Source organism: Convolutriloba macropyga, chromosome 6 (assembly GCF_964194025.1).
Source record: "Convolutriloba macropyga chromosome 6, txConMacr16.3, whole genome shotgun sequence".
Lineage (NCBI taxonomy): Eukaryota > Metazoa > Xenacoelomorpha > Acoela > Convolutidae > Convolutriloba > Convolutriloba macropyga.
In genome coordinates, this window is record NC_134473.1 from 18,115,022 (window position 1) to 18,131,110 (window position 16,089).

A 16,089-nucleotide genomic window follows, 5' to 3' on the forward strand; every position below is an offset into this window, starting at 1 on the left:
ATTTGTCCATTATTTGTATTTTTCTTGGTATTTCCCGTTGTTACAACATCAACAAAACACAGTTTTTGACATTTTTCAAAAAGTTTACAATGATCTTCTGAACGAGTTTCCATAATTGTCCAAGTAGTGGTAAAAAATTGACGACGGTCGAACCCCTAATGGAACCAAAACTGCCGCATACTCCATAGCTTGACCTCTACTATCGGCGTAAATATTGAACGTATTCCCCTCGTTTGCCCGGGGCAAAATTACGATGTCTTTCTCGAATATATTAACTGCATCTAAGTACAGAACGTCGCCATCGGTTCGGATTTTCGAAGGGTTTTGTGAAAGGTAGGTGTCGCTATCTAATTGCAAAAGTTGGTTTTTGCACACGGCGTCAATTAGTGTTCGACACATTGGGCAGTTCAAGCTATTCGGCTCTCTGCGCGTTATCCATATTGATATGCACCCAGAGCAGAAACTGTGAACACAGGGAATTAGGCTAATTGGATCGTGATAAACGTCTGCACATATCGCACACGTCAGATCTGATTCGTTCAGCTGGACGACGTTGTTTTCGTCCGAATTTTTTTCTCCATTCTCTATTTTCTGAAACTTTTTGCTCTTTTCGTGTTCGTCAATTTTCTCACACGACTCCTGGATTGATTTTTCTGCTTCCTTTCTGGAAATTTTTCCTAGGTTTAATTCTCCAGTTTCTGATGACACGGTAGATCTTGATCGCTTTCTTTTATTTCGTTCCGCCATCAGCAGTTTTACTCTATAGGACACGCATTCTGTCCATGTCTTTGACCTTGCTCGGTTTTGCGAAATTGCTTATAGTTTTGTATGGTTAACTTTGTAGGGAAAATGCTCAATTCAATGTCAGGAACCGCACAATTCGGGGCATCAAAATATAAAAAATTTCAATGCGGTCTTCAGTGCTTAGAGTACGATTTTATTGGGTACGATTTCATTGGTCACTAAAACTTCGAGGCAGAGAACTTAGTTTGAAAGATTGAACTTAGACTCAAAGAATTCCCTAGAAGGACACGAAGAAGGACACTAATTTTAGGACAAAAATGTTATACCTTCACTTCTTTAAGTCTAAGTTCAATCTTTCAAACTATGAAATCTAACCTTCAACACTTAAATCAAACCACTGTAAGATCTTTTCCGTTTGTACCCCCCCCCCACCCCCCTCCGCTTAGTGGGTGCATATTATTTGCTCCCATCAAACGCCATATTTTTACATAATGATTTACCTTGTAATGACACCTGCTCTGTAATGGGGGGGGGGGGGGGGAAGGGGCACAAACGGAAAAGATCCCCGCTGTAAATAGTGGGCTGTTTCGTTATCAGAGACGGAGACGTTTGATTTATTTCAACTCCTGTATACTTTTAAGAAGAAAACTTATTTTCACTCTTAACTTAAATTGTACTCTTAACTTCAATTTCAATGGAAATTCAACAATTTTGGTACCCTTTGGTTCTCTAAATACGTTAGATAAAGATCTTAGCCCTCTTTGGGCCTCCCGCCCAGCGCTCGGGCGCAAGTACCCTCGTGTAAAGGCGACGATCCCTCGTGGCACTCCCTTGGGCGACAAAGATTTTTTTAATAACGTCTTAAATCATTTTTTGGCATTGTTTTTAACTAATATCTCTTCGACTGAAACCAGTGACCGTATCAAAAACGGCTGGAAAAACATGTTTATTTCAAAGCAGAATTACAAAATTGCTCTTCCGTATCGGGCTAAACATGGTAATCTTTCATTGGTAGGTTATGTCACTCTTATCCCAAATATGATTCCTGGAAAGCCCAATTTCTTATACAAATTTAGCAGATGAGGTCTATTCCAATCGTCTGCAGCAGATTCTGCGTCCTCTACTTGCAACCATTTTCGTTGACGACCGTGAAGGCATGTTCCAATGATCAGCCCAAAATTTTGTCCATTGTTATAGTTGAAAATCAGCGCTTGAGGTAGTATATGACGCACTACGTGGACGAGTTCAGGCCATGACCCATAAGGCTTGAGTTACAACAAAATGCAAAACTTTTAAATCTTTCTTGGTATTCAAATCTGATCCTCGAAAATTAGTGGTAAGAGTGCAAAAATGATAGCCGCAACTCAATCATTTTCCGCTATGAGTCATGGTGATCTAAAGCTATTGATATGAACTTGTGTTCAACCAATAGGAGTTGGGGATACTCTTGTTAACAATTTTGAACATTTCGAAATAAGCACTGTTGCTTGATATGAGCTATAATTTTTCATAGGACAATAAAGTACTGAGAAGCTTTTCTTTTTAAGACCCGGGTCGAGGTGTCAACGCTAAAAAACGCAAAATTATGTAAGATTGGCGTTGAATGCGTAGAATTTATGTAAGATCTACGCTTAAGCGTAGATCTTACATAAATTCAACGCATTCAACGCTAATCTTACATAATTTTGCGTTGAATTTTGGCGTAGATCTTACATATTTAGCGTTGAATTTTAGCGTAGATCTTACATATTTAGCGTTGAATTTAGCGTAGATCTTACATAAATTCAACGCATTCAACGCTAATCTTACATAATTTTGCGTTGAATTTCGACGTAGATCTTACATATTTAGCGTTGAATTTTAGCGTAGATCTTACATAAATTCAACGCATTCAACGCTAATCTTACATAATTTTGCGTTGAATTTTGGCGTAGATCTTACATATTTAGCGTTGAATTTTAGCGTAGATCTTACATATTTAGCGTAGATCTTACATAAATTCAACGCATTCAACGCTAATCTTACATAATTTTGCGTTGAATTTTGACGTAGAGCTTACATATTTAGCGTTGAATTTTAGCGTAGATCTTACATAAATTCAACGCATTCAACGCTAATCTTACATAATTTTGCGTTGAATTTTGGCGTAGATCTTACATATTTAGCGTTGAATTTTAGCGTAGATCTTACATATTTAGCGTTGAATTTAGCGTAGATCTTACATAAATTCAACGCATTCAACGCCAATCTTACATAATTTTGCGTTGAATTTTAGCGTAGATCTTACATATTTAGCGTTGAATTTAGCGTAGATCTTACATAAATTCAACGCATTCAACGCTAATCTTACATAATTTTGCGTTGAATTTTAAAGTAGATCTTACATATTTAGCGTTGAATTTTAGCGTAGATCTTACATAAATTCAACGCCTTCAACGCTAATCTTACATTAATATCAATTTTTTTACTGTTTCGACCCCTATGCTGAAAAGGTGAGAAACGTGAAGTCAGAGAAAAATCATTTTTAATGCTCTTTTATAGTGAAAAATTCAATTGAGAGCATTATACGATTTCAAAATTTTTCAAGTTTTTTTTTCAAAAAGTCAATTTATTAACTGTTTCGTGTTTCGACCCTATGCTGCACAGGTGAGAAAAATCACTTTTTAGTGCTCTTTCAAAGTGCAAAATCCGTTTCAGACCATTTTACGATTTCAATACTTTTTCAAGTTTTTTTTCGAAAAATCAATTTTTTTACTGTTTCGACCCCTATGCTGAAAAGGTGAGAAACGTGAAGTCAGAGAAAAATCATTTTTAATGCTCTTTTATAGTGAAAAATTCAATTGAGAGCATTTTACGATTTCAAATTTTTCAAGTTTTTTTTCCAAAAAGTCAATTTTTTAACTGTTTCGTGTTTCGACCCTATACTGCACAGGTGAGAAAAATCACTTTTTAGTGCTATTTCAAAGTGCAAAATCCGTTTCAGACCATTTTACGATTTCAAAATTTTTTCAAGTTTTTTTTTCGAAAAATTAATTTTTTCAATATTTCGAACCCTATACTCCTAAGGTGAGAAACAAGAAGTCAGAAAAAAACTTTTTTAGTGCTTTTTTATAGGCTAAATTCAACGAAATGTATGCAAGTTCTACGCTTAATTCAATGCAATATATGTAAGATCTACGCTAAAATCAACGCAAAATATGTAAGATCTACGCTAATTTCAACGCAAAATATGTAAGATCTACGCTTTATAAGGATTGCGGCTCTTAAGGAAACCAAGGTACGGTGGCGCAATGGTAGAAGAGGCGACAAGTAAACAGGAGGTCATTGGTTCGAGTCCCATACCCAGAGTTCTACGCGTTGATTTTTTGTAAGATTAACGCTAAATTCAACGCAAAAATATGTAAGATCTACGCTAAATTCAACGCTAATTGTGTAAGATCTACGCTAAATTCTACGCTAAATATGTAAGATCAACGCTAAATTCAACGCAAAATTATGTAAGATCTACGCTAAATTCAACGCTAAATATGTAAGATCAGCGGCAACTAGCGTTGACAAGTTGGAAAATTCACCGCCATTTCTTACATAATTTTGCGTTGAATGCGTTGAATTTTTGTCTTCAAATTCAACGCATTCAACGCAAAATTATGTAAGAAAATTGCGGTGAATTTTCCGACTTGTCAACGCTAGTTGCCGCTGATCTTACATAATTTTGGCCAAATTCCTCGGCCCGGGGAGATTAGTATTAAAACAAAAGCATGATGCACCTTGATGTCAATGAATTTTTCATGAGATCTAACAGATATCTTGCTAAGACTTTGTTGGGCCACCTTAGTTGACTTGAACAGCCCACTTCAGCTGCATAGACAACAAGGAGGCTCGGTAATGTGCGTACGCACATAAGGTTCCGACACCGCTCATCCAGATTCTCGACTTAATTGGCTTCCAAATGATGAAGAGAAAGAAAACTTTCAAAAACATGCATATCGTTCCATAAACAACCAATGCAATGCAGTAAAGCCACCCTAGAGGGTCGATGAACGTTGTTGGTAATATGATTACTAGAAAAGAAAATAATAAATATCAAACAACAAACATTATTTACGACCAAAATTCGATTTCTATGATAAATAAAATCATTACAAAATCAAATTCGCATTATACAAAATTTAAACAAAAAATTTAACCTATACACCATTAGCAAAAATTTGGGTCCTGTCCTCAATGCAACTGGTTAAAAGGTCGACAAAAAAGAGCAAAGAGGGGCCAAGTTCATAAATATTTTTCTATTTTTGAAAAGAATTAATTTCACTGAAATCCCTAAAATGTTCATTTATATCTCCATAGGAAGCAACTGAGACACGACATAACTCATTGTTCAATTGCAAAAAATTTCAAGGCCAATGGGACCTACGATTATTGTTACAAAATAAAATGAAAACAAAACTATAAAATGTACAAATACAAAAAGATCAAATAATTTACGAAGTCTCGTAGTAACAGCAGTGACAAAGCCGAGAAACAAATGTTTGAAGTTTAAACCGTTACAGAGATTGATTTATAGCTCACTGGAAACGGGTTGTGACCTGTGTTTACAGAGAATGAGCTACAAATTGACCCAAGAACTAATAAGAATTAATTTTATTATTAAAGGACGAAGCTCTAAAACCCAATTATGTTAATGAAAACAAATATTTTCAAAATCATAACAGACTTAAAATTTTAACAAAAAGCGATAAATTAGGTTGCAATACTTCAGGAAGCCAATTGCGCCTGTTATTAATGAGACTATGTCACGACCAAAAAAATTAAAAACAAATTTATAAAGAAGCCAAAACTTCAAACAATTTTACGAGATCACACTTTTCAAGGCAATAAAATTCGAAGCTGTTTCCTTCAAGAATTGTGAATTGTCACTTTTTGCTCATTTTAACATCAAAGAGTCTTCCTTCTCATAGACCTGACAACAAAAGAAACCCAGAACAGTTTAGAAATCTGGAACACATTTATAAAATTAATCGTCGAAGCAATCAGTCACAATGTATAACCAAGATAAAAACACTGGTTGAATCAGCAAAAAGTAATTAAGCTTTGAAATAATGAAGTTGATTTACAAGGTTACGATAAAGAAAGCAAAAAAGATGCCTTTAAACTTCAATCTTAAAGTCATGAAAACAAACCGCTACGAACACAATTATTCAATTAATTTGAGTTATAGGCCCTGGGGAAGCAATTGAGACCTAGCGTTATTAGGTATATGGCGTCTCAGATCAAAAAGAAAGACAAAAAGTGGCAACAAAGCAGAAAAAATCCATAATATTTGCGAGATAGCTGTGTCTCAGGCCAAAAAGCATAAACTATAAAACAAAAACAATTAAATACTCAGATTCGACTTTTTCCAACTCTATGTGCATTTTCCCTACTATGCTTCTTTTCAATTGCACTTGTCAATAATGCGAAATTTCGACAAAGAAACAAAATGAACTCATAAAATATGCAGTTATTCTCAAATATTTTTAAACAATGAAAATGCGTGGTATTAAAACAAGAATACCATTAGTTAATCAAAAAATCTTTACTGACATTAAATTAAAACTCACAAGAATTTTATTCTGCCTGTTTTAATTGATACTGCGCCAGAAGTTGAGAGAAATAGGATAAAATATTGGCAAATTTTCAAAAATTATCCGATGTTTTCTTGAAACAAGTAAATTCAAGGTCATAACAGCCATTAGATAACAACTGAAGGAAGCGTCAGAGTTCATTCATACGTCCTGAAAAAAGATTGGAACTTTGACTGGGGACAATAAGTTTTTGAGATACAAAAAGGTAACAAATGAAAGCAAAACAAGATTTACATAAGTTTTTTTTTAACGAAAACGATATTTCGGAGCCATAGAAACCACGCCTTTAACTCTGAAAACATAATATAATCTCAGTGAGCATTTTTGTAAATAGTATCTGCCAATAATTGAGCCCTGATTTGAAATTCTTTTAAGTAAAAAAAGTTTACATAAAAAACATTTATGCAAAAAATATTTTGCAAAAATTTGGAAAAATTTTGCAAAAAAGTAGCGCCGCATTAAAATATAAAGAATTGTGTATGGTAAGTATCCATGGCGATATCATGATCAACCCAAATGCTCCTGTGCGTCTAATAAAAATACTCATTTGTTCAAATGGTTTCGAAACAGATCAACTCTTTAGCAAATTTTCACAGTTTGTCAAAAAAAATGCATTCTTTTTATTTATTGAGATTAAATTTGCAAGAAAAGTAGCAAAGTTATAAGTTCAGAAGACTCTCAAAACCGTCGGGTGTACAAATAGCTCGTTTTTCAGCTTAAAAAGTGTGCGGTTGCAGTTTTAAGGTACCTGCTTCCAGCAAATTTAAAGCAAGTCGGCTTTAAAAAGCAAGTTTTGTCCCAATTTTGGTCCCAAAATAAGTCGAATTTTGACAAATTTAGCAAAAATTCAAGTCTAAAAACTCTAATCGAACAATACAGCAACCCTCCTCTATGTTTAGAGATAAAATTATTAACACTACGGTTAACAATGTGATCAAATTTCAGCAAAATTGACAAAAAATAGGTCAAATATACCGAAAATTGTATAAAAACGGCTGATATACGTCTAATATTCACAAAACTTTAAACCTCGATAACTCCCTATAAAAAACGTAAATTAAAAAAATCTACCCTGGACGGGCTTTTTAATGATACCACTCACAACTCTCTACGATGATTATATCGATCGGCCAAAAGTGTCTGAACAAAAAAACCCATTTGAGTATATATTTCCTCCCCCACTAAAGTGGGTCGGAACAACAAAATCAACTGAAAGTTCCAGTTTTTAAATCAATACTCTATAAAATCTTTCAAGTGAACATTTGACTATATAAATTACTGTCATTTATAAGTTTTTTTATTGGTACCTTGTTGTTCTAGGTATATATTGTCAATAATTAGGATTTAAAACCAAGGACTTAGTTTTTCAATAGTATTTTTGTCCAATCGACTGTTTATATTATGGCAACCCATCTTAAGATCACATAAGAACTGTCCTCTAGAGGGATACACATTTTTCTATTTCCCGGGCCGACGTGTACACCCGTATTCCACCGTTATTAAGCGAGAATAAGGGTGTAAAGCCAATTCCACTCTTAATTAGCAGGAATAAGAGTGTAAGAGTGTAATTTTGAAAAAATTACACTTTAATGTACACTCTTTACACTCTTTAGTACACCCTTATTACACTTTCAAAAATACACTATAATTACACTCTTTATTCTACTCTTTTTTACACTCTTGAGCGAATTATGTGAAGCAAATGTAGAACTTAATGAAAACCTTTTGTTAAGAGCATTTCGAAAAAGACAAGTTAGAAATTCTATTTTAGCCCGTTTTGTTGACCTGATACTGAGTTTTTTGAAATTGTGCGGAAATAAAAGCCAATAGTTTGATTTGTATACAGAATTTTTATGAAATCTCCAAATAGGTGAAGAAAGTGTCGAACTTCATTAAAAACGTTTGTTAACAACTTTTTGAAAAAGACGAATTGAGAAATCTATATTAGCCCGTTTGGTTGCTCTGATACTAAATTTTTTGAGTTTGTGTGGAAATAAAAGCCAATAGTTTGATTTGTATACAGAATTTTTATGAAATCTCCAAATAGGTGAAGAAAATGTCGAACTTCATTAAAAACGTTTGTTAACAACTTTTTGAAAAAGACGAATTGAGAAGTCTATAATAGCCCATTTGGTTGCCCTGATGTTAAATTTTTTGAAGTTGTGTAGAAAAAAAAGCCAATAGTTTGATTTGTATAATGAATTTTTATGAAATCTCCAATTAGATGAAGAAAATGTCAAATCATTAAAAACGTTTAACAACTTTTTGAAAAAGACGAATTGAGAAATCTATATTAGCCCGTTTTGTTGCCCTGATACTGAACTTTTTGAGATTGTGTAGAAATAAAAGCCAATAGATTGATTTGTATACAGAATTTTTATGAAATCTCCAATTAGGTGAACAAAATGTCGAACTTCATTAAAACCGTTTGTTAACAACTTTCTGAAAAAGACGAAATGAGAAGTCTATATTAGCCCGTTTGGTTGCCCTGATACTAAATTTTTTGAAATTGTGTAGAAATAAAAGCCAATAGTTTTGAATTGTATGATCAATTTTTGAGAAATCTCCAATTAGATGAAGAAAATGTCGAATTTCATTAAAAACGTTTGTTAACAACTTTTTGAAAAAGACCAATTGAGAAGTCTATATTAGCCCGTTTTGTTGCCCTGATACTGAACGTTTTGAGATTGGGTAGAAATAAAAGCCAATAGTTTGATTTGTATACAGAATTTTTATGAAATCTCCAAATAGGTGAAGAAAATGTCAAACTTCATTAAAAACGTTTGTTAACAACTTTTTGAAAAAGGCGAATTGATAAATCTTTATTAGCCCGTTTTGTTGCCGCGATAATGCACGTTTAAAATTTGTTGAAATAAAAGCCAATCGTTTGATTTGTATACAGAATTTTTATGAAATCTCCAATTAGGTGAAGAAAATATCGAATTTCATTAAAAACGTTTGTTAATTACTTTTTGAAAAAGACAAGTTGAGAAATCTATATTGGTCCGTTTTGTTGCCCCGATAATGCATTTTTTTAAATTATGTTGAAATAAAAGCCAATAGTTTGATATGTATACGGAATTTTAATGAAACCTCCAATTAGATGAAGAAAATGTAGAACTTCTTTAAAAACCTTTGTTAACAACTTTTTGAAAAAGACGAGTTAAGAAGCCTATGTTAGCCCGCTTTGTTGCCCCGATAATACAATTTTTGAAATTGTGTAGAAATAAAAGCCAATAGTTTGATTTGTATACAGAACTTTAATAAAATATCCAATTAGATGAAGAAAATGTAGAACTTCTTTAAAAACCTTTGTTAACAAAATTTGAAAAAGACGAGTTAAGAAGCCTATGTTAGCCCGCTTTGTTGCCCCGATAATACATTTTTTGAAATTGTGTAGAAATAAAAGCCAATAGTTTGATTTGTATACAGAACTTTAATGAAATCTCCAATTAGATGAAGAAAATGTAGAACTTCTTTAAAAACGTTTGTTAACAACTTTTTGAAAAAGACGAAATGAGAAGTCTATATTAGCCCGTTTGGTTGCCCTGATACTAAATTTTTTGAAATTGTGTAGAAATAAAAGCCAATAGTTTGATTTGCATAAAGAATTTTAATGAAAACACCAATTAGGTGAGGAAAATGTCGAACATCATTAAAAACGTTTGTTAATAACTTTTTAAAGAAGACGAGTTGGGACGTCTATGTTAGCTCGTTTTGTTTCCGTGACAAAGTACTTTAAATTCTTTACGAGTTTGTGTAGCATTAAATGCCAATACTTTGATTTGTTAACAAAATTTTAATAAACCACCGAATTAGGTGAAGAAAATGTCGAACTTCATGAAAAACCTATGTAAATAACTTTTTGAAGAAGACGAGTTAGAAGACCTATGCTAGCCCATTTTGCTGTCGTGATAACGTATTTTTTGAGTTTGTATAGAAGTAACTGCGAAAACTTTATTTAATTACAAAATTTCAATGAATCGTCGAATTAGGTGAAAAAAATGTTGAACTTCATGAAAAACGTTTGTTAATAACTTTTTGAAGAAGACGAGTTAGAAAATGTATAATAGCTTATTTTGTTGCCTTGATATTGTACTTTCTGAAACTATTTAGAACCGTTTTTGAAACTCTTTACATCTATCCAAAATTTTAAGAAAACTGTCGATTTTTGGTCAAAAGTTAGTCATTTTTGTCAAACTTGGCTTAAATTATCTCAAATTTTAGGTGCAAACATACATGTTTTAGTATCAAAATAAACTAGAGTTTACGCTTCCAACAAACATATATTTATCTTTGTAAAGTATTGCCAAACAAGAAAATGCGAGAGCAATGTAGAGACCGAAATCAGGGTCGATTTTCGCAAAATTTTCGAGTTTTCAAAGTTGTTTGGTTAAATAAATTTTTTGTTACACTTCGTATTTGAAAGTATATTATATCATTTTCTTGCCCATTTAATCCTCTTTACGAATATATAAGGGTTGAAAAGTCTCGGTTTTATTTCATAGCCTAATTTTTCGATTTCCCAAATTTTGCTGAAAATAAGCCAAATCCAGCAAAAATCTCAAAAATCGAGTTTTGATTCATTTATTTTATTAACTGTTTTTAACCCTAGGTTGAACCCCCAGTACATGTTGATTCCAAAACATATTCATTTTTTAATTTTGGTTCAGTAGATTTCGAGATAAAAGCCTTTCTCGGACGCGTACCAGGCCCCCCCCCCCTTAGTCCCAGCTCTGGAAAAACCCACCCGCCAAATTTAAACCTTTTTTTAATACGTTCCCGTTCTAATTTTGAAATCCCACTTGCCATGTTAGATTCCATGAAGATTTTAGATGTTAGATTCCAATTTTAGAAGTGCTCTCTTCATGGTTGTTGGCTGTGAAGCAGGGTATGAAGTTTTCGTTTGGTGTGTTGCCTCACGGTAACGTGACATGCTCATCGTGAGTCAATACAAGTAAAGACCCCGGCACCTGCCTCCTCTCACTTGACTACCATGAATAGAGCATTTGAAATTGCGCAACGTATACGAAAGTTCCAAAAGCTCACACAGTAAGCCGGAAATAATGTAATTAGTTCCAATAAGTCGATTTCACGGCAAAGACGCAACGGATTGTTCGGAGGATCGACAGGACGGATCGATGACGGGACGGAGGACCGAGAACAGAGGATGAGTTGCAATGACGGGACGGGGTCGCGATCAGGGTGGCGGCGGCCCATCGCTCCGTTTCGTTGGGACCCATACAAAAGTTATATCGTTGGGAAGCTCTCGTCAAGGTGAATTTGATGGGCTATATGGCAGGACCCATTATGGGCATACTATAATATCTATACTATTATACTACTGGTTGGAAGTTTCTAATGTGATGTATTAGTCGCTAAGCGTTTATATTTTGTGTATCGTTTTTAGATATTGCTGTTGAAAACATGGACCGTAAACGAATCGGCAGACCTTATGCTTCCGCTAATGCACCTCCCAAAAAAGCCCTCAAGCCGCTTTTCGCAGATGACCAGGTCAATGGCAGGGTAACAAAATTGCAACCCAACGGGAGGAACGCTGAGTTCATCTTTAACAATTTCGTTGGTGAAAGTGTGCATACTGCAATAGTAGGGGACTCAATATTTGATAGTATTTGTATAAGGAACTGCGTCACTTATTCATTGTCAGGCGGATAAGTCGAACAATTTCATCTGCTACTCGATACCCTCTCTGTATATAGGAACGTCATCTTAGCTGTCGGTGGCAACAATTTGTCAAATTGGAGTAAACCCGGAGAGGATCCATCAGTTGTTGTTGATAAACTGAGAATTTTGTACAATGCCATCAGGGGCCTTGAAAATCGCCCAAAAGTAATAGTGTGCTCTGTATTGAAAAGGAATTGCAGCCATTGGAACATCCAACGATTCAATGCGGTGCTAAGGCACTCGCAGCTGCCCTTCTTTAAACTTCATCAAGAAGTTTAAAAAAGCAATTTGTTTCTGAGTGACGGTGTCCACCTTAATTTGAAAGGTAGAAAAGCATTGCCTTGTGCAATGAATAAAGTTGTGAGAGAACATCAGCAGCACCAATTTGATTGACTCTTGTTTTCGTTGTTTGTGTTCGTGCAGCAATTTTATTCAATTTGTTTTATTAAATCTTTTGTGTTTGTTGATAACTAAGTACTAGTACAATTCGCAATTTCTTGTATATACTCATCAGGGTGAATTCATCGTCTTACCTCCATTTTTTTTCGAGCATCTGTTAATTTAATCGCTTGCTGAAAACCTGAAAAATGACATAATTTTGATGTGGCTTTAACATAGGATTCTATCCGCTTCACCAGGTACAATAGATTCGAATTTTAGGCTTGTGTTTGCGGGTGTCTTTGCCTGCATCGCTATGTCCACTCAGCGAATTCTATCCGCTTCGCCCTTTACAAACAGAATCATTAATTAGGCTGGTGTTTGCGGGTGTTTCTGCCTGCATCGTTATGTGCTCTCAGCGGATTTTATCAGCATCGCCCGGTACAAAGATTCAAATTTTAGGCTCGTGTTTGCGGGTGTCTCTGCCTGCATCGCTATGTCCACTCAGCGGATTTTATCTGCTTCACCCGTTACAAACAGAATCATTAATTAGGCTTGTGTTTGCGGGTGTTTCTGCCTGCATCGTGATGTGCTCTCAGCGGATCTTATCCGCTTCGCCCGGTACAAAGATTCAAATTTTAGGCTCGTGTTTGCGGGTGTCTCTGCATGCATCGCTATGTCCAATCAGCGGATTCTATCCGCTTCGCCCGTTACAAACAGAATCTTAATTTAGGCTTGTGTCTGCGGGTGTTTAGGCCTGCATCGTTATGTCCTCTCAGCGGATTTTATCCGCTTCGCCCGGTACAAAGATTCAAATTTTAGGCTCGCGTTTGCGGGTGTCTCTGCCTGCATCGCTATGTCCACTCAGCGGATTCTATCCGCTTCGCCCGCTACAAACAGAATCATTAATTAGGCTCGTGTTTGCGGGTGTTTCTGCCTGCATCGTTATGTGCTCTCAGCGGATTTTATCCGCATCGCCCGGTACAAAGATTCAAATTTTAGGCTGGTGTTTGCGGGTGTTTCTGCCTGCATCGTTATGTGCTCTCAGCGGATTTTATCCACTTCGCCCGGTACAAAGATTCAAATTTTAGGCTCGTGTTTGCGGGTGTCTCTGCCTGCATTGCTATGTCCACTCAGCGGATTCTATCCGCTTCGCCCGTTACAAACAGAATCTTTAATTAGGCTTGTGTTTGCGGTTGTTTCGGCCTGCATCGTTATGTGCTCTCAGCGGATTTTATCAGCTTCATCCGGTACAGAGATTCAAATTTTAGGCTCGTGTTTGCGGGTGTCTCTGCCTGCATCGCTATGTCCACTCAGCGGATTCTATCCGCTTCGCCCGTTACAAACAGAATCATTAATTAGGCTCGTGTTTGTGGTTGTTTCTGCCTGCATCGCTATGTGCTCTCAGCGGATTTTATCCGCTTCGCCCGGTACAAAGATTCAAATTTTAGGTTCGTGTTTGCGGGTGTTTCTGTCTTCATCGCTATGTCTACTCGGCCGATTTTATCCGCTGCGCGCAATAAAAATAGATTCCATAATAAGGCTTGAGTTTGCGGTTGATTTTGCTTTTTGAAAATTAAATTTTTCTTTCGAGGTTTTCTCCTGTTGACATTAAATTAAGTGAGAATTAGTGAATACTTGATTTAATTTAGTTGACTTTTAGTCGTTGAATTTAAATGACTTTGTTACAATGTCTAAAGTTTGTAACAAGATTTATTGTTAATGAGACTCTTTAAGCTAATGGTCTAATTTACTATTAATTTCAGAGATGCCTTTGAAAATTGAGTTTGTGTTCCTTACGGAAGAGTGCCAAGTGTTAAAATTGAGTTTGTTTGATCCTCGATGGCCCAAAACCCTGCAAATAAATGAGCGTATGAAACTAAATGATGGCGATAAAATATCGCTAATGATTGATGGCTCTGAGGTTGATTGCGTTCTACTGAAGCATGGTCCACCAGGTGCGATGGCCGTAGAGTTCAGAAAAAAACAAGAAATCTATGGTGCGTTTGCGGATCAGTGTAGTGGTAATTTGGACGTCACCCTACGTAAGGGAGCGCGCTGGGCTGGCAGTAGTTTGACACCTGTTGAGAGTTTTGGACCTGAAAGTCCAAGGGTTATGGTTAGATCTCTTGCTTTCGTTTTCTTTATTTTTATGAACGGTGTAAAAATAAAATATTTCGTTTTGCAACGTGTCAAGACTTTGTTCATCAAGTTTTGTTGTTCTATTTTGCCTACATAAGAAATTTTGTTGCTTTGTTTGATCTCTATCCAATGTCGATTACGTTGCCCTGTTTAGAAATGCTCAAATCATGAAAATATTGTGGAAGTCCTAAATGAAGACAAACGTATGTTCAGTGAACTTCTTCGAGTCTATAAGAAAACAGTACAGGATTGCAATAAAAAATTGGAAAGCCAGCTACACAACTTTTCAAAGAGATTGTGAGTATATGATTTTTCACTGGTTTTGTACAAGTTCTGGGTCATAGGCACTTCACAAATGTTCGACTTTAATCTTCAAATATGCAGTTCGAATTATTTGGTTGTTGAGATCTGGAAATTTAATTTGATGTGGGTTGTTTTCTGGATGAAATCAATCTCTTATAGAGTTTTTTCACTTTTAGAAAGAACTCAAGAAATTAGATGACTCTGTTGACGAGGAGACCAGTGAAGTGCTACCTAGTTTCTATGAAGACGCTGATATTGATAATCTTCCTGTACCCTCAACTCCCGATGAGTTCGGAAGAGTGCTAAGAACAGCACTTTGGGGAGAAACGGGTCTTGAGCGAGAAATAATTTCTCCAACGAGAGAAATCGAGGTGCGGAAACCCGCCTCTCCGAAAAGAACTAAGCTTTTCAAAGGTATTTACAAGTACTGTTTTTCAAGAAACTTAAAATTTTCAATATGACTTCCCTCAAAAAATTTACAGACCCTAAACGCTCATCACGGCAAAAAGTGGTTACGGAACTTTTAGCAGCTTTCGAATTTTTTGAAAAATTGGATTTTATTGGTTTTCTCTGTCTTCCCCAAAACGGAGAGCTGAAATTGTTAAGGTTTTTCGTATGTTCAGGGGCTTGTGAAGAAGCTTTTCCCCCCTCGTCTGTGGCCTGAAGCTTACAACGACGCCCGTTCGTCTGCGAATAGATCGGGCATGGATGCAGTGCGGTACAGAAAAAGGAAATCTGACCCATTCTGGTGCGCACAAATGAAAGAAAAGGCAATGTCTAAGAAAAACAAACGGACAAAAAGGCGACCGAATGAAGAGTCTGACGGTCAAAAGTTAAGCAATGCACAAATTGATGAGAGTGATTCTGAAGGAAATGTTGAATAGAGCCCTTAAAATCTTTGTTGCAATTTTCTATTTGATTTAATGACTTGATATTTTGTGCTGTTATTAGGCTTTGATTAATAGTCGCGAACCAATAGCTGAGGCTGTTATAGTCCTTCTCTTGGTTTTTTTTGCGTGCGTGACGTTATTTTTCACTCTTAGGTGAGCGAGTATTTTTGGTCACACATGATTTTCCTCACTCTCACAAATGACCTCCTCGTTATTAAATTGACTTTTCTTTACTTTAAAGAGATAAGGTAAAGTGAGTGTTTGAGACTCTACTTGAAGGTTACTATAAAACAGCTAATAACAGGAGCAGCTAATAAATTATA